This window comes from Vanessa cardui, chromosome 23 (assembly GCF_905220365.1).
Source record: "Vanessa cardui chromosome 23, ilVanCard2.1, whole genome shotgun sequence".
NCBI lineage: Eukaryota > Metazoa > Arthropoda > Insecta > Lepidoptera > Nymphalidae > Vanessa > Vanessa cardui.
In genome coordinates this window covers 477,598-504,054 of record NC_061145.1, presented here as the reverse complement: position 1 = coordinate 504,054, position 26,457 = coordinate 477,598, and the positions used below count along the sequence as shown (strand labels likewise).

The 26,457-nt window shown below is 33.8% G+C and overlaps 1 pseudogene; it reads left to right on the top strand.

Moving 5' to 3' along the window:
• The first annotated feature begins 21,662 nt into the window (after window positions 1-21,662).
• LOC124539605 lies at window positions 21,663-22,441 on the top strand (annotated as a pseudogene).
• The last annotated feature ends 4,016 nt before the right edge of the window (window positions 22,442-26,457 follow it).

Genomic DNA, 26,457 nt, shown 5'->3' with positions numbered 1-26,457 from the left:
CCAGCTCCATCAAATAAAAATAAAACATCGTAAATATCCCATTTTAAATACATGCTAAATAAGCTGGCTAGATATAATTGCTTCTTAAAATACAAACCTGTGTTTCGCTGATAATCATAAGCTTATCCTTTGGGGAGTGAACCCTAAAAATATATACGGACTTTAATGCTATCTTTTTTTCTTAAAAAAATAAACATTGTAATCTAAATTCGAATCTCTGGCATCGTTTCCCTTGTCCCATATAGATGGAAAAGGCTCCTAATATAATATACAATATTATTGCTTGCCAAACATGTATAAAAAATAACCCAAGCCAGTCTGAGAGTTGTCCTTGGAGAGATTCCAATCTTGGGAAAGATAAGACATTAAAACTCACAAGCGCAAACGCGTCTCGAGATCTTGGCCAACCGTCTCAGTATCAAGGAGTCTTTTGATATTTTGGCAAAAAACCAAAGTTGATTTCTAAATGATACATAGTTTTACTTATATTTTTCGTAGGGGCATACTGGTAAATAAGTCATCTGATTATAAATGGTCACGCCTTCACTCAAAAATATTGACACTGTTAGCAGTGGCGGACTAAGCCGGTCAGAGGCCCGGGGCGGTAAATTTGATCCCTTCCTCTAACATTGAAAAAAGTAGAAAGTACATTTTACATTTGTGTGTATAAAAAAGTGTTTATGTTGTTTTGATTTTGATGAAATTGTGTAGGTACTAAGCAGATTTTTAAAGTCTTATTTAGTGTCTTGTTCCATATGGGTGCATTGGGGGCCCCGAGACTGGAGTCCAGGGGCGAGAAGCCCCATCCACCCTCCTGTTAGTCCGCCAGTGACTGCTAGAAATATTAACTATTTCATTATTGTGTACATCGCCATACTTGGTGAACTGTAATTATAGGTAATTATACTCATCCTGTAAATCGGAACAGTACCAATATCGGTGTTTGAGAATAGAATATGTGATGAGGATGGTATCTTAATAGAAAAGCTAGCACAGAAACTTATTTGTGACTATATACGACTATTTACGCTCTCATTAGGATGAGAGGACTATGCCATTTAGAGCGTCGTGTCGCCGAAAATCCAATCCTGTGATAAATATGATCTGTCGTAAGGAGTCAGATCCATAAATACCTTAAAGTAACTCATATCGCAATCAGAATATACGTAATCTTTAAACTATCAAGTTGATTGTAGAGGATTAAACAAATTATATTTTTGTGGGTTTCATATCCCCTGTGCGTTGATCAAAGAATTCAAACGCAACAAAATACGAGTTCAGCTACATAGTACTGTATTTATAAATAATTGTAAAAGCATTCTTTTATCCAAAGCTATTTTACGTTAACGAGAATCGCAAACTATCGGATATCAGATTTATATTTTTCAATTTTCGCATTTATAATATTAATAGGACTGTCTATAAAAACCTTCTTAATATTAAGGGCTCTAAAACGTTCATAAGGACTATTATTATTATTATTAATATGTTTAAAATATGTATGTTGTACAGCGAGGTCTACATCTACCGGATATGTAGTTAATCCATAATGACGAAATAAAATTTAAATTCACCATGCCCGAAACCGAAGGACCGGATGTGTAGGCTTTTAAGTTGCCGAGCCAGGGTCAGTGGCGTTCTATTTTTGACGTCACGCTGATGCGTAGATGTACTGAACCTTTTTCATTAATTTTATATTAACACGTTTATAATTAGATATACTACTTATACAGTACTTTGATAGCACACCTTGGGAATGAAACGATCGCCTCCTGGCTATTTCTATTCATATAAATATAAATATAAGACAACATCACATACATTACCCTGATCCCAATGTAAGTAGCTAAAGCATTTGTGTTATGGAAAATCAGAAGTAACGACGGTACCACAAACACCCAGACTCAAGACAACATAGAAAACTGATGATAATCTACATCGACTCAGCCGGGAATCGATACCAGGACCTCGGAGTGTACCCATGAAAACCGGTGTAAACACCACTCGACCACGGAGGTCGTCAAACATATACAATATGTATTTAAATAATTTGACAAAAAAATACCCGCTGAGTTTCTTTCGCCGGTTCTTCTCGGGTCAGGTTGTTTCTTTTTCCGAATCGGTGGTAGTGTTTAATTTGACCATCAATAACAAAGTGTAATGCATTGAATAAAGTTATTTGAGTTTGAGTTGAATTTGATACCTTCTATCTCGCTCTCTCTCGCTCAGCGATCAAGATCCCGTAATCAATAAAAAACTAAGAAAAATTAAATTGATTTTTCTACTTTCATCCGATTTTCAAATATTCTTATTGTTACGTTACGTTACTAACGAAAAATAATCATAAACTGAGAAGAAAAGATACTGAACTATCTTTGATTAATTATATATAGATTCTTAATTCAAATGAAATGTAACATAAAAAAAAATACACTCAAATAATTGACCGAGGTAGTATTTTCTCAAGCCAAGGAGTGATTCAGAACTTAATACACGTAATGCTCCTTTCTGGGTTGACATTACACGTCTCAAAAAACATAATATATCTGTCTAGCAATTTCTTAGAAACCAGTAAAGTTATCACGAGGTTTCTTTTAGACATATGGCTATTTGTCACAGTCGAGAGAAATTTTATTAATGCGATATTATATTCACATTTAAGTGTTTTGCTAGTAATAAATTGCAATACTGGGGTTACCTACATCTACATTATATATAATATGTATGTGTATACTGTTTATTAACTTAAAAAAAAAACAGTCTTGAGACTGGAAAATACACCAAGTGATGGACAAACTTGGAAGAATCACCAACACTGCAGATACTCTATTGCCCAATAGTAGTACAAAGTGTTGCTGTATTACAGTTTGAAGGGTGAGCGAGCCAGTGTCAGCCAGCCAGCCAGAGCCAGCCAACTATAGGCACATAAACGTAACATCTTAGCTCCCTATGTAGATGGTTCATTGGAGATGTAAAGAATAATTAATATTTCTTTCCTGGCGCCCATTTCTTGGGTGACCTATTTGCCCGTTCGTCTACCAATTTTTTTTAAATAACTTAATTATAAGAGGAGCTGTTCCGTACAGTTTTACCCGCATTAAAAATTACTGCTCGGCTCTCGTGATGCTATAAATAATCGATAACCTTTCACAACATCTATCACATTTTTTTTATCGTACGGTTATATTAGTTACGGATTAGATCGTTCAGGTAAACAAACTGCTTTTTAATATATATTTTTATGATATGGCTAAGAAGGTATGGCTCATATCATGGAAAATGTCTTTAACTGCCAATGGAAATTTGTAAAAGGCACCTGCAAGCTCCTAAGCTTGCAGGTGCGTTAATGGCCTTTAAGAAACGTGTATCCTCTGTAATTCTAGACATGTAAAGCTAACTTCATAAGATAAGGCTAGTTTCTTGGCTAGTAGAGTTAGACGTATGAAAGTTAATATTTATGACGTAGGCATCTACTAGGAAGCAAAGGTAGGCCTTGCGGGTTCAACCTTGGTATAGCGTCAAATTTGAATTAAAAAAATTGGAATTTTTATGAACTTAAAATCCGAAAATCATTCAATCGTTAATAGATGTTTCACATATCGTTTAACTGGCGTTTGCTATATCATTAATATATATTTTAAAAGCGATTTTAATGGAAGTAAACGATTTTTGAAAAATTGTTTATTTAAATTCTATTGTGCATATAGTTACGTGGAATTTTAAGCATAACAAGATACTTATTCGACCTGATATCATATTTTTTATAGTATAGATTGGCGGACGAGCATATTGGCCACCTGATGGTAAGTGATCACAATCACCCAGAGACAATGACGCTGTAAGAAATATTAAATATTCCTTACATCGTCAATGCGCCATTAATTTTGGGAACTAAGATGTTATGTCCCTTGTGCCTGTAGTTAGACTGGCTTACTCAACCTTCAATTCGGGACACAACAATACTGAGTACTGTTATTTGGCGGTAGAATAACTGATGAGTGGGTGGTACCTACCCAGACGGGCTAGCACAAAGCCCTACCACCAAGTCAGCCATATTATGTATACTTTATTTTTTCCCAACTACTGATTACGCACTCGATAAGGCACTACTAAATCTACGTATCTAATTCTTCTACTTTGTTGGAATGAAAGAAGACATCTTGAAGGAACCTGCCACATTTTTATCCGACTACCCACTTAGGCGTAGCGTCGTGTAATAAACTCCAAAAATTTTTGACTCTGCAATCACTTCAATCCTCGTCAAGTGCATCACTTTCTGATTTATAGTGACGTCAAGTAGAAAGGTATGTATGTTAATAATTTCACAACATATATTTTTAAATATTTTCAAGGTTCATTCGATCAAATTTACATAATACAATACTAACGAAATATTAAGACGAGAAACGAAATATCAAAAACGCTTCATTGTGAAGTTTACTTGAATAAAATTGATTTGATTTGATTTGATTTGATTTGAGAGTTTGTTCATATTTAAAACGTGCTGTGCCCGCAAACTTGTACGCGATTAAATTTAAGAAAAAAAAAGTGATTGTAGCCTAAGTTACTCTTTATTATATCAGTCATCTGCCAGTGACAGTCCCGTCGAAAACGGTGCAACTGTTCCAGAGGTTAGCCGGAAGAAACAGACAAACAGACAGACAAAAATAGGTTATTTTGGTATATGTACCGTGTATACATACATATGCATTGAGTAAAAAAGGGCTCTTTTAATATTACAAACAGACATTCCAAATTTAGTATGTGTATAGAGAAACGAGTACTTAATGTTAGTGTTTTAAAGTTCTGAGACTTGAAACATTTCGAATAGTTCCAAGTTTGCGCGAAAAATCAATAAAATACACGGTCGATGCAGCGAGTAACCGCTAATTTATCTATATTAGCCAAATTGAACGATACAATTGCCTTAACTATTTATAAATGCAAATCAATAATTTTCGTAAGTAAAAGTATATTTATACCAGAACCTTTGGAATAATATGCGACCCAAATAAAAAATACGATTTAAGAAAAATTGGTTAAGACTCAGAAGACACTCGACTTTTTTTTTAAATCCAGGCTTGCAGGTAGATTCAGTTAGTAGGGTCTACTCATCACAAATTCTTCCTTCAATTTATCAGGTTTACGGGTTATAAGATTTTAGTTCTCAAGATTAGTGACTTATGAACTGTGTATGGTTAATATTTCGAAGTTCCTGACTCTCTAAAGGTCAGTGGTACCTACTCACCATAAGATAGGGTGACATGCCGTCTATATTTATTAAAAGAATGAAAAGAAAATAACTTATAAAAATCACACTGTAATGTAATGACTTAGATATAGCTAGTTGCTTGTTATTTGATTGACATCAGATTAAACAATATATAATGAGCTTGTTATCACAAATTAACTCTTGTTTAAATATTACTTATTTATTAATATAACAAAACGATACACATACTAGTGATACTCTACACACAATATTAAAAACAAAACCTCCATCGCTATTCAGCCCTTTTACCATGATTATTCATATTAATAAAATACTTAAAAAACCTGTAAAGGTATTTATATAAATTATAAATTTATAATTTGAGTTTAAAATATTGCAATGTTCACATCGACGATTAAGGCTTTCAAGTATTATCTTATAAGAAACCATCGCTTAGAAATAACTTGTATATGTATTAAAAATATGTTCCTTTAATAAAATATGAACATATATTTTTTTAATTATAAAACTAATCAATTAGAATAAATTTACCTTTATTCAAATCTCATTCAACTATAACTTCACTAAACAAAATATACAAGAACACTCCACTAGATCACGAGACACAATTTTTACACGATGTATAATTTAAAATCATTTACGCGATGTATAATCGTTCGGAAACTTTACGTAGCGTATAATAAAACGCGCGCGTGCCTGACGACGGCCTATCGTAAACTGAGGTTTGAAGCCAAGTTGCAGACATGCGTCGTTCATTCATTGAAGTTCTATGAATCTAGATATTCATTTGATATCGTGTTCTGTTTTAATAAATTCAATAGAATATAAAATTACTTTATTTTATAACATATATTTGTTTAAATGGTAAATAACATATTAAAAACCATTTAAAATAAGTCAGGTATTAATTCTATGTCGAATATTAAAAAAAAGTAAGAAATTAAGGTAATGTGGGGCTAATGCCTTTTTTTCTTTGCGCGGATGTGGTGCGATGCCAAGGCGGTTGGATTCATTCATTCATCATTTTGGTTATTTTCAAATATATATAAGCTTTTTTAGCCTAGTTAGGTGGAAGTGGTCGTACCACTGTACATGGTTTCTGTACTTTTTTAAACTATTATTTACAGCGCCAATGCGCCAAACAAAGGGTCCAAAGGGAAGGAGATGTTATGTCTCATGTATGTAGTTACACTGTCTCGTCCGAACTTTTAACAGGAACACAGATGTAAATATTGCTGATTTTATCAATAATACTGTACAGAAAATCATCATAACCATTATCAGGGGCCACATCTAAATATAATAAAATTCTATAAAACCATATTTTTAAATTTAGCTGTACTTTAAGTAATAAATCAATAAATATAGGACAACATCACATAGATTGTCTTAAATTTTCGCGATTACACATTGAAATAAAACTAGCTATAATGATTTTCGACTGAAGTCTACCCGGGACCACGAACGCTGTAAAGTGCTCGAAACGTCGGGATGTTAAAAATAAAAATAAAAAAAAATATCCGCGATTCAAATCCGTTATAGCTAGTTTTATATCACGTAGATTACTTTGATCCCAATGTAAGTACCTAAAGCACTTGTGTTATGGAAGATATGTAACGAAGGTACCACAAACACCCCAAGACAAAATAGAAAACTAATGCATTTCATCTACATCGACTTAGCCGGGAATAGAATCCGGCACCCATGAAAACCAGCGTACATACAACTCGAACACGGAGATCGTCAAACGTTGTCGATATTTGAAAATAAACAAAATGTATATGCTCGCACATAGCTCTACCACCGAGTTAAATACATAAATTATGAAGTATATTTATTAAATATATCCCGTATAATATGATAATTTATATCAGTTGTATAGTTCAAACGCGTAAGTAATTCGTTACGCATGAAATATATTATTATAATCAACTAATTAATAATTAAATGATTATAATACGATCGTGTGTCATTTGCAATGTTAACGAGGTTATCTAATTTTAATAAATATATAACTGCATCAGCAACATATAGAGTCGTGATGGCTCAGTGGTTAGAAAGCATTTTAATGTTTGTTTCCGGATTCAACCAAGGCAAGAACCGTGGATCATTTCAAAACGTACGAAAACATCCTGAAGACCGTTTCAATTTTCATACACGTGTACACACCAACGCACATTGGAAAAGTGTGGTGGAATTAAACCAAACCTTCTTCGCACGGGTGCAAAACTGATACTAAATATACAACAGAATTTGTTTATTTACGACATCACATTAGAAACTTCTAAAATTATCAGTGATTCTCTATATATTACATACAAACACATTAAAGTCTGTTGCGTAAATTAAAAAATCTAAATATACATAGGGACAGACAGTGGCAAGCGGCTTTGTTTTATACTATATCATAATAATAATAATTAGTTGAGCTTAAGTTAATAATTTATTTAGAAAAACATACAGTATAGTATATAGTACATACAATTAATAACAAAATAATTCTAACATATGCCAACAAAGTTTCCAGTCTTGCATTAAAATATGGAGTGAACTAAAAGACTAGTAATAAAAATAAGCAGAAGTTAGGATTATTAATTATATATATATATATATATATATATATATACTCTTATCCAACAATAACAGGGAAAAATGCAAATAAACAACGTTTGTCAGCAAAATGACGGGATATCATTTGTCAAAGGTTTGATTAATGTATGATAATCATTATGTGTAAAATGAATATCATAGATTGATTAATCAAGCTACGTCCCCTTAACACAAGTGATAAGCTTAAAAGGAGGGGTAAATAAGGAATATTATTAATTTCTTAATAATTCGAAGGCTTGGTAGTATTCTCTAAAAATATATATATTTTTCTCGAGAATGGACATTACTTCGAAACAGAAGTGGCATCAGAAAAGAAAACAACTCTTACTCTTTGTTATTACTTTCCTTAATCTTTTCTATATAATAGATAAACTACCACCCGATGTTAAGTCTCTAAAGCCAGTGGCGGATTTGCAAATCTGCCACTAGTAGGCTATTCAATTTTTGCCGTCCCTACTTACTTTTGCAACATTTATGATTTGTGTTCTTTCGTCCTCATTATATCGGTTTTTTTCCCGTTATTAGTTTGATTATAAACTAGGTGATCTTTCTATCAGTCCTTGGATTATTTTTCCAACCCGCTATGGAGTGACGATTATACGGATTACGGACGTAATGCGTATACATATAGCTTGAGTTATAAGGTTTTTTTTTAAAATATAACAAATTTGGGCTCAATTTGCCTCTCCTCTAAATCTGCCGCCTTGGCTCCAGCCTACTTAGCCTATTGGTAAATTCGCCACTGACTAAAGCCACTAGACATTGGCACCGTAAGAAATATTAAAATTCTTTAAATCACGATTGAACCCTACCTTGGTACTGAGATGTTATGTCGGTAACTGGCTTAATATTCCTTTAAACTACTAAGTATTTTATCATATATATGTATATATAACTATAAAAATGTCGTGCGTGAATTTTGAAATCAATTTTTTTATTTTTATACTTTAGTTAGTATGTCTGCGTGTTTTTATTACTAGGCAGCATAGCAATTTAAGTATAAAGACTGAAAATTTTATATTTATTTTTAGAACGCAGCAATAAGTTTTCCTGGGTGGCTGCACTCAACTAGCTTTGCATAACCAAGTGTAACACTAAAAACTTACCTATAATCAAATACAGTTATCATTTGCATTTGGGTGTCAAAAGAGTTTTCAATTGGATGAGTTTCAGTGGTAACACAAAGATATCAACTTAACTCGCACAGAATATTTGAAATGTGTTATAATTATATACCATAATCAGTGACCCACACCCCGGCTACGCACGGGTGCAATACTGATTCTAAATATTCTACAGAAATTGTTACATTAGAAAGTTCTAAAATTATCAGTAAAAAAGTAAAGTAAAGTAACAGCCCGTAAATTACCCACTGCTGGGCTAAGGCCTCCTCTTCCATTAAGGAGAGGGTTTGGAACATATTCCACCACGCTGTTCCAATGCGGGTTGGTGAAATGCACATGTGGCAGAATTTTAATAAAATTAGACACATGCAGGTTTCCCTACGATGTTTTCCTTCACCGCCGAGCACGAGATGAATTATGAACACAAATTAAGCACAGATATATAGTGGTGCTCGCCTGGGTTTGAACCCGAAATCATCGGTTAAGGTGTACGCGTTCTAACCACTGGGTCATCTCGGCTCAAAATTATCAATGTTTTTCATTATACCTATTGTCCATGTATTATATACGAACACTTTCCTCTCAAATCACTCTATCTATTAGGAATTCGCATCAAAATCAGTTGCGTAATTTTAAGCATCTAAGCTAAATAGAGACACACAGCCTTTCTATAAGAATAATAGTGCCATATTTAATACATTTGTAATGTTTTAGATGTGTCAAAAAGTAAAAACTCTTTCGTTAATCGACAGCGCGTGTTTTAATAAAATTAAGTTAAATTTGAATTTTCGTTTAATCTCAATACAGATCTTAGTACTTTAAATATCTCAACGTAAACAATTAACGATCGAAAGTCGCTGATAGCTTCTTTACAATTAATTTGGTTGTTTAGTTACTTAATTTCATTAACTCGATATCTTTATTTATAGAATTGATTGGAAATAACATAACGAGCCTGCAATGAAATACTATAGATAAGTAATTATACTGTAAGTGATTTTCTGTCGTTTAGCACTTGTTAATTTCTAAATGTATCGTTTATCGTTTGTAAAAAATACATTGGTAGAAAAGCATAAAGCATATTATTCGATACAAGATTTTATAGATGATAACAAAGCGTAGAGTTAATACCTGTTGACTTCCAAGCAGAATATATTAATTTAAATAATTGTATTTAACTAACATGACTTTGTATTTTTTAAATGTTAAAAAAGAGTAACTACTGAATTTCTTGACGGTTCTTCTAGGTACAATCAAATTTCCGAACCGGCGGTAGCCTCACTTAATTGTAAAATGACGATTCAAAAGTGCTTGTAAAAGCCTACTTGAATAAAGTTTATTTTGATTTGAAGAAAACTTTGACCAATCGACGCGAAACTGTTCATACATCATTTTCTTTTTCAATTCTTGTCAAAGAGGTTACTTTTTGAAGAAAATGTCATCCTTAGAGTCCAGAATATTAAACTGAGCACATTGCTTAATTATATGTTCTTAAAAATACCACCAACTAACTTGTATATAACCTGCGCTGGTTCTGATGCCGTCTACCCGCAATAATTAATTAAACGTAAAAAGATATTCTATCAGCTTCACTCCGAGCAAACTCCTGTATTTCAAGGTAAAACAAGGACCTGTAGAAAGGAAATACTTGTAGTTAAGCTATTATTAATTTAAATTCTGTTACTTATTTCCGACAGTCATTTATACACGTTGAAAAATAATAATGTCATAATTACATATACCATTTGGAAATCAACGAAAATTAACTTCAAACATTTTTGATCAGCGGCATAATTTTTTATCTAATAATACGCCATTCATTCATAGGTATCGTTTAAAACTGATTGTTCATATGTACCCTTATTTTATTATTAGTATTTTTTTATGTTATAGGTCGCAGTTGACGAATGGATCTAACATTCTATTTCCCTTGTTTAACTGGCTTCCCTCTAGTTAAACTGGCTTATTCACCCTTCAAACAATAATTTAAGAACACAAGAATACTGGTTAGTGTTGTTTAGCGGGAGAATACCTGATGAGTGTGTACCCAATTAGTGACCAGTTACCATCTGATAACTCATTCATCCGCCTACCGATATTGTACAAAAATATATGTTTATACTTTACCTAATAATAGAAAGCGATCTTTAAGCTAATATTAAAACAATAGTGATCTTAAAGAAACTCTCGATGCAAAATTTCAGTTGAAATAATATATTTGTAATCATTTTTTTTGAAGGTGATCCCAGAATTTGAACAAAATACTCCACTATGATTGGAAAATGATGCTTGCCTGCATAGTATAAAACAAAGTCGCTTTTTTATGGCAAACGAGCAAGAGGCTCACCTAATGGAAAGCGATCACCACCACCCATGGACATCTGCAACACCGGAGGGCTTGCAGGTGCGTTGCCGGCCTTGAAGGAAGGAGTACGCACTTTTTTGAAGGTTCCCAAATCGTATCGATTCTGAAAAACCGCCGGCGAGAGCTGGTTCCAAAGAGCGGTAAAAAATGTCTTAAAAATCGCGCTGTTGTGGATTTTCGGACATCAAGGTGGTGGGGGTGGAATTTCAAATTTGGTGAGATGTCCGAAGGTGAAATTCAACAGCCGAGATTAATCATGAAACAATTTCTCGGAATATTATCCGTGAAAAATTCGGTAGAAGATGCAGGGTGATCCAACATCTCTACGCAAATCCAAAGGATCAAGTTGATCGGAAATGGCTTGATCGTCGATAATTCGAGTCGCTCTGCGTTGGATACGGTCAAATGGAAGGAGTTGGTACTGGGGAGCACTCGCCCAGATGTGAGAGCAGTGTTCCATGTGGGGTCGAATTTGTGCCTTGTGTAGTTTCAGGCGATAGGCGGCCGTGAAATACTGTCTTGCATTGCTGAGCACACCAAGCTTCCCGACTTCGCTTAGATTTTTAAATTACAAAACTGATTTAAATGCGGTTGTCTTCAATAAACTGAGTATATCGACGTCAAGGCTTCTATGCGTGTTATACATATAACAGTGAACATATGCAGTGAACAGCCTAGTATTTCTTTCTACGTAAAAACGTATGAAGAACAATCTTCAATCCAAAAATGTGCATTAATTTGAACGCGGGAACCTGGGACGAGTTAGTCTTATAGAAAAAACGATGTTATGTTCAGTAGTATATTTTTATCTTTTATGACACGTTTAATATATAAAATACTTCATAAAAAAAATCGGTGTATAAATAAAGCTCTACGTGAAAGAACGTCGGAACAATGACTCGGCTATATTTTATTTATGAGAAATGAAAAGTTTACCAACCGCCGTGTCCCGTTGTTCGAAAACAAAATAAACTATCACAGTCGAGTTAAAAAAACAGAGCAATACGATAACTCATAAAACTATTGACGACTTATTGACTATAGCGTTATCCTATGTATATTTTACTAAGGCTAACTTGATAACTGTTTACAAGAATTTTCAACTGACTTCAAAAAGGATGTAAGGTTTTGATAGATATACTTACTAAAATATTTATGTATTTCGCAAGATATGTAAAACATTGCATTGTTACCAATCAATTAATTGCAAAAATTGTTATGTATTTCTTATAATATAAAAACTTTTTTTTTAATCATTTTTATCCACTCAATATTTCGATTATTGGATGTTAATTTGACTAAATTTTCAATAGCCAATCAGAAGCGTTCACCAATCACAGCGACGACTTTATGATAGTTGAGAACGGCTGGATAACGGCAAGCACTCTGGTTTGTGCGCTCAACGAGGACACAACCATAAAGTGTTATAATATATATTAAAATAGTGAAAGTAATTGCAGAGTTTAATTGACTGACCTAAGACCCCCTTAAGGGGGTTATTCGTCTGTATGTTTTTTTTATGTTTGGTACCTCATAACTTTTCATAGGGTGGACCGTTTTGGATAATTGATTTTTGTTCAAAAGCTAGTGCTCTAGTTAGCTAGGACCACACGGGGTCCCATTTTAATTTAGTCCAGTTCTGATGATGGTATCCATATGAAAACGATGTAAGTCTTAAATTTGCATTATGTATGTGCGCGATAAATAGGTAAATAACGCAAAATTGCGCCAACCAATTTTAATGATTTTTTTTTTACTATAAAAGATATGATTCAAGGGTAGTTTAGTGAAAGTTTGTTAAGGTTCTGAACATTGGATCCATGACAAAGTAATGAAACGGTAGGGAACGGAACAATTCTGAGGAGCACGTTAGCGATACTCGGCCGAATCCTTTATTTATAGGTTATTTGGATATTTAAGTCACCTTCCGTAACGTGGTTATGTTCATGCAATTGTCATAGTCGAATATTATAATCAACTAGCGACCCGCCCCGATTTCCCACGGGTGCAATACTGATACTAAATATACAACAGTATTTGTTTACTTACGATATCACATTGCAAACTTCTAAAATGGTCAGTGTTTCTTTACTATATTTTTCATGTATTATATACACAAACCTTTCCCTTGTATCACACTATCTATTAAAAGAAACCGAATTAAAATCCGTTGCGTAGTTTTAAAGATATAGGGATATAGGGACAGACCTAAACGACTGACAGTTAGGGTGCGATATGGGGCAGAATATTTTATTGTCTTTAATCAAATTTTGTGTATGTGATGTGATGTCATATGGTGTACGACATATATTAGCTCTTTTGCAAAGTTATTTTTACTGAGGTCGATTAAAGCTATTTGAGAGTGGTACCTTGTAGTTTATGTAAATATTTACTTAGTAGGACTCTAAAAAAATATGTTGAATACGCAATTATTTTTATTACTTCTTAGTGCATATTTAGTCAGTCAAGTCAGTTTCTCTTTTTGTTAAAACTTTTATTTATTAAACTCTAATTGTTACGTTATTGAAGTACGATCGAAAATCAAAATATTATATTATCAATTAGGCTCCAAAACTTTGGAATCAAGTTACAGTATTAAATTGAATCTAAAGTAACCACTGTCACCAACCAATCAACCAACCATATTCACTAAAAACACATAGTATTACATTTAATAAGCAAGATCGAATTAGGTTCAAAGGAATCTAGTTCAAGCGCATTGGTGGTGTGAGTTATAAATACTTCTTAATGTCCAATGTATTGAGGCATTTCTCCCATCAATCTAGCATGGTAAGCCAAAAAACAAATTAAAGTTTCTGGGAGCTGAAATGGCCCAGTGTTTAGAACGCGTGCATCTTAACCGATGATTGCGGGTCCTAACCCAGGCAAGCACTACTATATATATGTGCTTAATTTGTGTTTATAATTTATCTCGTGCTCGGCGGTCAAGAAAAACCTGTATGTGTCTAATTTCATCAAAATTCTGCCACATGAGCATTCCACCAACCCGCATTAGAACAGCGTGGAGGAATATGTTCCAAACCCTTTAATGGAAGAGGAGGCCTTACCTCAGCAGTGGAAAATGTACAGGCTGTTACTTTTTACTTTACTAAAAGTTTACTTGCGAGATGGTCGCAGAATTCATTTTGAATCGTTATTCCAAAATACTGGCTGAAAAAACCTATGAACATGTTTTTTAAATTAGGTATTACAAGAAATATATAAAAAGAAAAATTTTGAAAATGTAGAACCTTTTTATAGCAACGAATATTTTGGGCATCGATGTAAAGAATTGTTTCTAAAAAGCACTAGTGACCGATCAAACCTACTTAAAGTTGTCCTAGAACTAAATGTTCCTTTAGATTAAATCAATTTGTGGCGAAGACTCTAAGTTTGTACATTAATGTAACCAGTTTATTATATTTAGTTCGTCGGAAACTTCTGTAACTGCACTTCGAATTTAATGTCGTATAAATATTCGTGACAGGTAGTTAGTTGAGAGGATTTTTATGAGAGTTAAAGTTCAAGGGCGAATTGAAAACGCAGCGTTTTAGTGAAAGTTCTGACGCATAATATTTGCGTCACATCCACCGTTTTTTTCTATTTGCTTTAGTAATAATTATTGTGTAAATATAGTAATACAATTTATATAAAATACTACTTGAAACTGCAGCTTCAAGCCACTTACCACTTACCCACGCAAAATGTTAGGACACAAACCTTCAACTCTCGTTTTAGATATTCGCGGATGTCTACAGCCTATAAGGAACCTACCTGTCAAATCTCAAGTTTGTTGGTGTCGTACTTACTGATATGTGGTGAGTGAGTGGTTTTTACTTTTTTATATATTTTATTAACATAAGAATTAATAACATTAAATGTTTACATATATACAAATATGAACTAAAACTAGTTACTGTATAAATCTTGACCGCGTGGAATGGTGGCAAGAATGCTAGCAGCATTTCCCCGTGGAATCGCAATTCCGATCCTCTGGGCAAAAAACGAACCAGCCCTCTTGTCACCAGTGGAGCCAATGAGGTGAGATGTTATACTTTTGATGAAGCTTTTTGCACCACTACTCCAAGAGCCAAGCGTTTCGACAGCAAATGGAACAAAATTTGATATGAGACACGAATATTTACAACTTTTTTGGCTTCAGCTTTTTCCGTAGCGGCACCGGCTCTGAACATTGTTTCTCAGATATGAGACGACAACTCGTCAACGCATGTAGCGTCCCACACAAGGGCCCGTCCTCGTTCCCAGGGAACCAATCCATCAGGACTCTTACCATTATCACGATTATTCCACGAGGCTCAGTAAGAGATATATATAGATTATATAATTAATATATAAATATAGAGGTGGAGGAGTCTACAGAAGATGTCTAGTCTAGTAAAATAAGTGACAGCATCTTAATCTGATTTATGAGCGTCACGTCTAACTTAGTAATAAAAGAAACTTTATTTTCGCAATATCATAATTAATACAAAATTTCCAAATTGGATGAACATGACAAATTTATTTAATTTTTATTCTTTACTAAAAAAAGGGAAAAGTCGTTAGACGGAATATTGTTATTCAAAAATTCTCTGAACATTATTAAAAGTCGGGCCAACTGAAGTGTCGAAATACTTGAGGGCGCCGTAAATTGAATACGCATCCTTGATTTACTTTCTTACACGAAATAAATCAGTATTATTGGCGGAAAAATTATCCAATATTCGGAGTGAAAATTTTATATTAATTGACAAATACACATATCACAAAACAGTACTTCAAATTAAAGAAAAAAATATAAAATGTTTGGCTTTTATGAAATACTGACCGAATTCTTGGTAATTTAATTCGAAAAAATCAATTGAATATTTTGTTTAATTTATTATGAAAGCAGATAAGCATTTCATTCACTAAAAATTAAAAGTCTTTTATCACATATATTGACACTGCAAAATTTATAAACCACTTCTGTGTTATGCTATCAAACCTAAGATTGGCTCACTTAGCAAGCCAAAAAACAGAAATACAAAATATTGCTCTCTGATAGGCCAATCTATATTAATATTATTAATGTGAAAGTAACTCTGTCTATCTGTCGTTCTTTCACGACCAATCCGCTGAACCGAATTTCATGAAATGTGGTATGAAGCAAACTTGACCTCCAAGAAAGGATATAGACTACTTTTGTTGCCACACAACCAACACCGATGACAAAACGCAAGCGAAGCCACGGGTGACTACTAATTTGCTGTGATTTAGTTAGTCGTATTTGAGGCTGAGTACAAAAAAGCACTTGCTCAAATAGTATTCTTTCATTCCTGATGACAGTCAGTACTAAATATTATCCATTTATTTTTTGTATCACTATAATTTTTATTGATCTTATTTTTCATAAGAATACACATTGTGGTATAAGGACATTTAATTGCACGTTATACAATCAGTATCTCAGTAACTTAACCATGTATGAAAATTAAAGTCCACTAAGACAGAATTCTCCCAATAGGAGGGAATAAAATGAATGGATTAAATTGATGTTGTAGTCCTGATAACATTGATTATTATTCATGTCTTCTACATTCTACATGACATGGAGTAAATAGTCTTTCTCCTTTTGACAAGTAATTGGCACTTAGCGATAAAATTGAATTAATTTCCCTTTATTATCGTACATAAGTGGATATCGTCTAGTCTCCTAAGTAAGGTAGCTTCGGAAGTCATTCAGTGTAAATGGATCAATATTTCTAAACAAACGTTTGTTTAACGTACATTGCCCGTATAATTTCAGCGCTTGTAATGATTTTACATAAACAAAACATAACAATGTAAATAAGAGCAAATATTTACGCGATAATCCGCAACTTCAATTTTCAGGGGGATTTTTTTTTTAATTTGTTATTGAATGTGTTGTTACTATACATCTTGTTCTATAAAGACCCTCTCATACAAATGATTTTATTGTAAAATTATTAAAAATAAGCTATTATACCATTCTATCCCATCCTCCTGCCCTTAACCCAATTTTACTTGGGGTCGGCGCAGCATGTCTTCTCCTTTCATACTTCTCTAGCTGTGATCTCACAAGTAACATTATTTCTAACCATATCGTCTTTCACACAATCCATCTATCGTTTCCTTGGTCGTCCTCTACCTCTGTATCCATCCACATCCATTCTCAAGGCCTTCCTCACAAAATGTTCCGCATTCCTCCGCATTACACGCCCATACTATGACTGCCGCCTTCTACATAACTTCACTGCTATCGGTGTCACTTTCAAACTTCCTCTTATGTACTCATTCCTTACTCTATCCATTCGCGTAACATCACACTATCCTCTCAGCATTCTCATCTGCAACTATCTTTCAGTCATCCCTTTTGTAGCCCAACACTCTGATCCATATAGAACAGCAGGTCTGATCGTGGTATTATAGATCTTCCCCTTAAGTTTAAGGCGAATTCAAAGGTGTCACAAATCCTTCCCCTAACCTGCCGCCATTTCGTCCGTCCTGTGTTAATCCTGCGCTTCAACGTTCGATCTATTTCGCCATCGCCTTGAATGAGCGAACCGAGATACCGGAAGTCGGAGCAGACTGAAAGAGCTGCGCCATCAAGCGCTATAGCTTCAGGACCGCAGAGACTGTCGAAATCGCAGAATAAGCTATTACACCATTAACTAACAATCGTGTCTGTGCCATTTTCTGTTGAGGAGTTCTATCATCTGAAGCCAATCGATGATGGAAAAACAACTCACGCTTCAAAAAAGTTTATATATATTACCTGAACTGAACCGATATAGAAGTAAGTAGTTTTAATTTATCAAAATTTGAAAGAACAAACGTTGGTAACTTGTGAAATTACATATATTATGTCCCAAGTTATTGGTGATCAGTTGAGTAGTGATGTAGTGTATTATAATATATGTAGCAGATATATATTTTTAGCTATTGTTCGTAGATTATTAGTATATATACATATATAGAATATAATTTTATCCCTGTATGGGTATTAAACATTAAAACGATTCATCACCAAATTGTACCCAATCCTCAACCTTTCAACGCAGCGAAATTGTTGAAAATAAACAACTCTACAGTATTGATATACAATTTCGAGAAGTTAAACGCTACGAAGTTATATTGAAGTAACTTCGCCGAGATTTATTACGTCGGAGATAAATAATACTAAAGATGCCGATTCGGTGAATTATGTTTAAACTTACGCCCAAATTAGTTTTGGTAATTCTTATTTTCATAAACTCGCCTAATTATTTTTTAAGCGTTCAGCTTAAAAGGTTTCGAAGATTATCAATCTTATTTTATCTTTGGCCGTTAAGAGGTCTTAAGTGGTGAAATTAATTTAACCGGAAAGTTAATTTTATTAACTTAGCTCATTAGGTAACATCTTCTTCTAAATAAATAATAATTAACGTTTGTATTTTTTACTCGTCGTCGAAATTTAGTCGATTCTTCTGCGTCCATCAAAGATGTTTGAAGCAAAAGTTAAAAATTTCTATATATAATGTTTTTTTCAATATTTTTTTTTTTTTTGTAAACCCTTATTGTACCTGTTACATAATAAAACGGGTGTTAGTTTCTAATTACCAATACTGAAGATATTTAATTTAATTGCTAAAAGTCTCCGTAATCTTTCCAATTTGGATAGGTAGCACGTATTCGTAATATAATCTACCTCTAAACAGAAAAACTTGGTCATGTGTTCCAATATTAAGGTAAAATATCCCAGGGTATCTACAAGGGATATTTACACCTTAATTCCTATAACACCTTATATCCCAAGGTTGGTGGCTCGTAATGGCAAATATTTCTTACAGCGCTAATGCCTGTGGGGGATAGTCACCGTATACTATCAGGTGGCCCATTTATCCGTCAGCCCATTAATTATAAAAAAAACGCCTGGTAAGTATCATTCTCATTTTCCTTCCAAAAAATAAATTCAAAAAAGGAACGAAATTTTTTTTCTGCTTAAACGTAAACTTTTCTTACCCCAACAAAGGGATTATCTTATACGCGTGAATTAAAACCATTCGTTGGTTCCAGCAACACATAAATCATTTTTACTCTGTTGTCTCGTTAGCTGTGCCTTTTAGGTATACTGTAATAAACACGCCTGTGTATTATGAGACATTGTTGTTCTAGCTACTTACTGATTTCTTTGAAATTACTTCCAACCTAAGTGTGATTAATAAATTTATTACATTATATTCAACTATATTGTTGTGCATTTGTAAATTGAGGTGAAACGTTAAGTCTGAATACAAAATAACTGTATTAAATAACATATTTGTATACATTTTATCCTTGATAATATTTAATTCAAAATTTTCAACATTATCAACTTTTTGGATATTACACAGATCTGTACTGTTTTATGCCTTTATGCATTAACCAAAATAATAACTAACATATGAGTATGTCAGGCTAAAAAAAGAAACAAAAATGCTAGTAGGAATCTGCAGAGTATGTACTATTAGGAAATCAGCAAAGTATGTTTATAATAGAACCTCGAATTCTTCGATATAGTTTTAGGCCATAAAATATCTGAGAAACACCCTATTCATATTAATAACCTGTATTCTTTTTTTATTAACATTTAGGTAAAAGACCTCATTTTTACAACGAGATAAGGAAGAATCAATTCAGGCCTTGGCGTTAAAATAAACGGTAGGGAAAAGAATAAAATATAGCATAATATTTCATTTCAAAATAAGTATGAAAGCTTTCGAAAATAAGTGTAATCTTTCCACTACATTAGGACAACGGATATTTAAGGGCGAGAAGATGGGCGAGGAAGATAGCAGCTATGAAGCAAAACGATGGATGGGTTAGGATTCGAGCGAACTCTTTGTAATTTATGTTATCCTGGTACATGATTGATAGACGTTATGACGGAACGGTGAATGAATTTTATGCATTTTATTATCTATGTAAAATTAAATAAAATAAACCGGTAAAATTTACTTCTACAAAAGGCTGTTAAAATATCGAAAATAAATTTGACAAAATTATAAAGTACTCTTTTTTAAATAGTGGGTTTTTATTTTGCTGAGTGGGCACAGATTATATCGCCAATGTCACGTACGAAAATAAATAAATTTTTACTTTAATTATTGGACGTCATCTGTTAATTGACTTTGACAAGTTATGTTTATTCGTAATTTTAAAATTACCGCTAAATTTGACATTTGCTGTTTATTATCTATGAGATGATCAAAGACCACGGACATCACATTTGTCTAAGGCTTTATTTTCTTTCCGGAAATATATTTTTAAAGTTTTTAAATATTTTGTTTTGTTTTCATAATAATATATTTTTGAAAAGAGTTCTTTGAAAGAACAATGTGTTCTATCTTTCAAGCTTGTTGGATTATTAAAATTAATTCGGGCATTTGTTGCCTCGCTGTGAGTTTTGAATTTTTCTTCCAAATTTGAATTTATTTCAATTGTTCTGTTTCGTAACGACGTGATTCTTTGCAGGATATTCTTAGAAAATTTCCCTGTTAATGATGCATTTCGTTATTTAATCAATGATGTTCTAGTAAACATAATGTCATTTACGCGCAAGAAGACTAGAGAACGTCCTAATTGGGACGTTTGCCTTTAGTCGTTTTCATCATAATTATGCCAGTAATACGTTATAATACATCATAAGTATGCAGTAATACGTTTTGCGTAATTAAAACATCTAGTTATCCCTTTTACTTATTGTTTTTTATCATGCTATCCTTTTTACTTGTAACGAAATGTAAAATAAACGGTTCCCGGCGCGGCACACTCTTTTCTGTTGTTTAGTATGGGTATAACATATCTGTTTATTAAAATATCATTGTTATTTAATAAATAAAATATAAACTCCTTCTGAGCTATTTTCTAATTTTCTTTAGATTTTTGTCAAACTTATTTATCAAAGCTTCTTTTCTCTCGCTTATTTTAGGATATCCAGGATGAGTACAGAATCTAGTAATAATGTTGTGCAAACCCTTGCATAATAATAGAAAAAACTCGCAAATGAAATTCGTCTGTAAAACGCGGGATCGAGTGTCGAGTAAACGTAAAACAAATAAAACAAGGGACAATAGTAGGGGTGAAAGTGACAATGGTAGTGATGACGTATGCAGCAAACGTACGAGGAAGGAGGTAGTCCGATATGGACACTTCTAAAATTATCACTAAAAGAAGACATTAATGATTGGAATGCTTTGATTTTTAACAATACCTGCCAGCTGAACATCCATTCCAGTTAATAAATTGATAAATTACCACAATATACATATATATTTACACCACATATCACTACTGTTACTTCGATAAAAAGTCCACAAGCTATGGAAGCTATCAAACAATCCATTGAGGAGTTGTCACTGCACTTCAACACTAAAATGGCTGAATTTCAGCACAACTTGCAAACTGCCATACCTGCGACTAGCCCTACATCCAATATTGCAGCTCAATTTACCACCTTTCGCAATTTTGTGCTGTCTGCATTAGAAAGCCTTCAACTTCAATTGTCAGTGTTAACCAAGCAGCATGACCTACTTGAGATGCGGAGTAGAAAGAAAATTCTCTTAATCCATGGTATCCCGGAGTCTACAAGTGAGAATGTTACAGCCACCGCCGTCAAGATGCTATCTCAGCATATCAAAATGCCTGAATTAGTCCCAGCTGCCATAAGACGTAGTCACCGCATAGGTCGTCCCACAAAAGATAAGCCACGGCCTATACTTATCAAATTTCAGGACTTATCGTTGCGTAACAAAGTCTGGTACGGGAATGCCAGTCTCAAGAACACAGGTATCACACTTTCCGAGTTCCTGACAAAAAGCCGAAGCATTTATGGTAGCGAGACAACAATTTGGTGTGTCTAATTGCTGGACCAAAGAGGGTCAGATCTTCATAATTGGTCCTGATGGTGTTCGACATAGAATAACCTCGACTGCTGAGATGGGATCTATTTCAAATCAGTTAGAGCCTGATAATCCAGCCGTCGTGGCGACAGCCGGCACCTCAAATCAATCTCCAAACCACAATACAAAAGGTAAAACAGTCCAGTCTCTTCAAACAACCAGACCCAAAAGGAACCTCAGGAAGTAAGTCATATTTTACGTTACATCCTCTCGTGTAAGCATACATTAAATCTTTTATTATTATTTGTTTGTTAAGTTTGATTGTAAATTTTATTTTTCTAGCATAATTTTTCTGTCTTAAAGTCGATTTTGGCTTGTACTTTGATATTGCTTTATTCTTATCTTGATATTATATTACTGACAATATACCCGCTTACATTTTAATCTTTAGCACTTGTGAGGTTTAAATATTATGGGGTAATCTTATAATAATTATATTGTTTTTGTCTGTACATGCCGAATTTTTTTTTTTTTTTTTAATATATGGCTTTTATTTGTGCCAAGAGAGCACAGATTATTTCGCCAATGTCACGTGCGATGGAGAAGAATGCCGAATTTAACAACTAAATAACAAAGTTGACAAATCGTCAAATGACAATGTCATTATTGTCATTGTCAGAATCAGAAATTGACACGGCACATTTTCGTAAGTTTTGAGGCAAAAGTTTTACATCATACAGCCTAGAATATATTGGCATTTATAGACATCTTCAATAAATTAGTGTATGTAGATTCTTCTTTGATTATGAATGTAGATATTTATCGTTATCAATATAGTTTTTTCTTAATAGCTTGGCTTTGCTTTTATATACATATGTTCTTTTTTTTTTTGTTAAATTCTCTATTTATAGATATAGATATATATAGATCTTTTTTATTGTTTCTTTTGTGTGATTTGTTAACGAAGCCTTGCATTTTAACGCTGGTGGGTATTACGAATGATTTAATTATTTTTATTTTAAAATTAAGTTTTAATATATTTATATCTAGATATTATCATAGATACATATTATATTTTTATTGCTTTTTTGTTTTTTGATAATTTTAATTTTTTTTTTTCTTGGTATATATTTACATAGATATATTTATACATATATTTTTCTTTTTTTTTTTTTGCATAGTTTGAACTTTATATATAAATATTTATATTTTATATTTAACAATAACTTATACTATTTTAGAATATACATTCTACACATAATACGTTCAATATGAGTACAAATAGTTCTGACGACGAGAGATACTTTTCTATGTTTTCGTCTTCAGATGAAAGTTTTCATAGTACATCATTACCTCTAAATAGCGTTCTCAACTCAACATTTTCCTTATTTCATAATAATTTTAATGTCATCCACATAAATGCCCAAAGCATACCTACGCCTTACTCTGACCTCTTAGCCTCCTTCGATGTTACGAATGTACATGCTATCCTGGTGTCTGAGACCTTCTTAAAACCCTCCTTACCCTCAACTTCTTTTGCACTCCCAGGATTTCATCTCGTTCGTAACGATCGAACTGGCAAAGGTGGGGGCGGGGTGGCGATCTATCTGCGTAGCCACATTCCTTTCTCTATTTTAAGCAAATCTCCTTCCGCCTACTCGGAGTCATCTGAGCACATCTTTCTGGAAGTACTATTCGGCAAGCTAAAACTTCTTTTGGGGGTTTTTTATTCCCCATCACTCCAAATTAACTACTTTCACAATCTTGATATCTTACTTGAGACCCATTTACCTAATGTTGACCAAACTATCATAATGGGTGATTTTAACACTTGTTTGGTTAAAAACGATTCACGTGCCAAACAACTCAATCATATAGTTACCAGCTCTAATCTTTATCTTCTTCAAACTAATCCTACACATTTCTTCCCTAATTGTTCCCCTTCACTTCTTGATCTAATGATTGTGTCTTCTCCCGAGCTTGTCAGTACACATGGTCAGCTCTCAGCAGATGCGTTCTCATATCATGATTTAGTCTACCTGTCATTTAAGATTCGTCCTCCTAAAATCAAGCCAACGGTAGTCATGCGCCGCACTTTTAAAAATTTTAATAATGCAAACTTTATGCAAGACTTGCAGTCTATCGATTGGGATGCAATTCTTAATGCTACAACGATAGATGAGAAGCTGAGCATTTTCAACTCGCTTCTCATTGAATTATTTGACAAACATGCTCCCCTCAGACCAATTAAGCTTAAACATCTTCCGGCACCGTGGCTAAATGATAATATTAGAACGCTGATGGCGCAACGTAATGCTGCTAAGTCCAAGTATAAATCTAGACCGACTGAACAAACCCTAAATACATATAAAAGACTGCGTAATAGGTGTAATAGGGTTTGCAGAGATGCTCAAAGAAAATATGTGCATGCTTCTATAAATAATAGGAGCACATCAGATGTTTGGAAATTTTTAAACTCAATGGGTATTGGCCGATCCAGGGTAACCATTTCTCCTGACACTGATTTAAATTCCCTCAATAATCATTTTGCCAATATTGCCTCACAAAATTACAATAAAGCGTCAACCATTTCCCTCCTTAAGTCACGGATCAAACCCAACTATCCAGATTTTTCTTTTGAACCTATAACCACCGATGACATTTATAAGAATGTAGCTTCTATCTCATCGGATGCCACTGGTAGCGATGGGATTAGTCGCAAATGATTGTACTTGTCCTCGACGAAATAGCACCTATTATCTGTCACATTTTTAATTACTCTCTTTCCTGTATGTCTTTTCCTAATGTTTGGCGCTTTGCTCACGTTATTTGGGATAACGTGGATTCCTAAACTCCCTCACCCGACTTTACCTTCACATTATCGTCCTATCTCTATCCTCTCTTTCTTGTCTAAAATCCTTGAACGTATTGTTCATTCCCAACTTAACCTTTTTCTTACACGTCACAGCATCCTAAGTCCGTTCCAATCCGGCTTCCGACCTGGCCACAGCACTGTGACGGCACTTGCGAAGGTTTTTGACGATGTCCGGTTCGCAATGGATCAAAAGCATGTTACTATATTAGCCTTATTGGACTTTAGTAACGCTTTTAATACGGTTGACCATGACATCCTGTTGGCCGTATTAGAATCCATAAACTTGTCGCCAAATGTTGTAGAATGGTTCCGTTCTTACTTGTTTGGTCGACAACAGTGTATTCGAGCTGGGGACCGTCATTCCTCGTATTGCTGTCTTAGTGCTGGAGTTCCACAGGGAAGTGTCCTTTCCCCTCTTTTGTTTTCCATTTATATCAATACTGTCACTGAACTTCTAACTCTTCCCTTCCATCTTTACGCGGACGACCTACAAATCTATGTGACGACTCCAGTTGAAGACATTACAGCGGATATCGATAAACTGAATAGTAACCTCAACATAATTACCGACTGGAGTCAGTCATTTGGATTGTCGGTCAATGCTAGCAAATCACAGCTTACTCTTATAGGAACGTCGAAACAGCTTACCAAAATCGATTCCAACAACCTTCCAAAAGTTATTTTTAACGGATCCACTTTGACTTTTTCGAATACGGTTAAAAATTTGGGGATTATCGTAGATAGCTCTCTATCCTGGCGGTCTCATGTAGCGGAAATTAGTCGGAGAATCTTTGCTAGTATAAATTTCCTTAAAAGATTTAAAAACTTTCTGCCGACTAAGACAAAGATTTTACTAGCCAATAGTCTGTTACTGCCGGTTTTGGACTACGCTGATGCTTGCTATCCAGACTTGTCGGAGGAATTAGTTGGTAAGTTGGATCGTCTTCAAAATCTCTGCATTAGATTTATATTTGGACTTAGGAAATTCGACCATGTCTCGCAGTTCCGTTCTGAACTCGGATGGCTCCCAATAGGGCTTCGTCGCAACCTGCATACTGTTTCTCTCCTATACTCTACTCTATTCAACCCCTACTCTCCTCTTTATTTAAAAGAACGTTTCTCCTTCCGTGCTGATCTTTCCTCGAATATAAATCTACGTTCACAAGAAGACAATAAATTGAGCATGCCATTATGCAAAACACAATCGTATTTTAATTCATTTACAATAAAAGCAGTTAGATTGTGGAATTCTCTTCCATTTGAAATTAGACAATCTCAATCAATATGTACTTTTAAAACTCGTTTTAAAAATTTCTACTTATCCTTAACATAACTTTTATTTTATTTTTGGAGGTATTAGGTACATGAATTATGTGATTAATTGTAGG